This window comes from Penaeus monodon, chromosome 25, assembly GCF_015228065.2.
Source record: "Penaeus monodon isolate SGIC_2016 chromosome 25, NSTDA_Pmon_1, whole genome shotgun sequence".
NCBI lineage: Eukaryota > Metazoa > Arthropoda > Malacostraca > Decapoda > Penaeidae > Penaeus > Penaeus monodon.
The window spans coordinates 33106957-33107169 of NC_051410.1; positions in this window are offsets into that span (position 1 = coordinate 33106957).

The window sequence follows — 213 nt, forward strand, 5'->3', positions numbered from 1 at the left end:
GAACAAAGGCGACTCGCACGGCTGCTCTGGATGCACTTGAGAGGAGATTTAACCTCAAGGTAAAGGATCGTAAGTGACCCATTAACCGTGAATCGGCGAGCGCAGAAGCTGAAGAAGTGGAAGCTGCAAAATCACGCCAGACGAGCGAAAATGGGAAGTAAAGGATACACGTACACAGCCACGTCATAATTCGTCATGTATGGTGTATGTCAG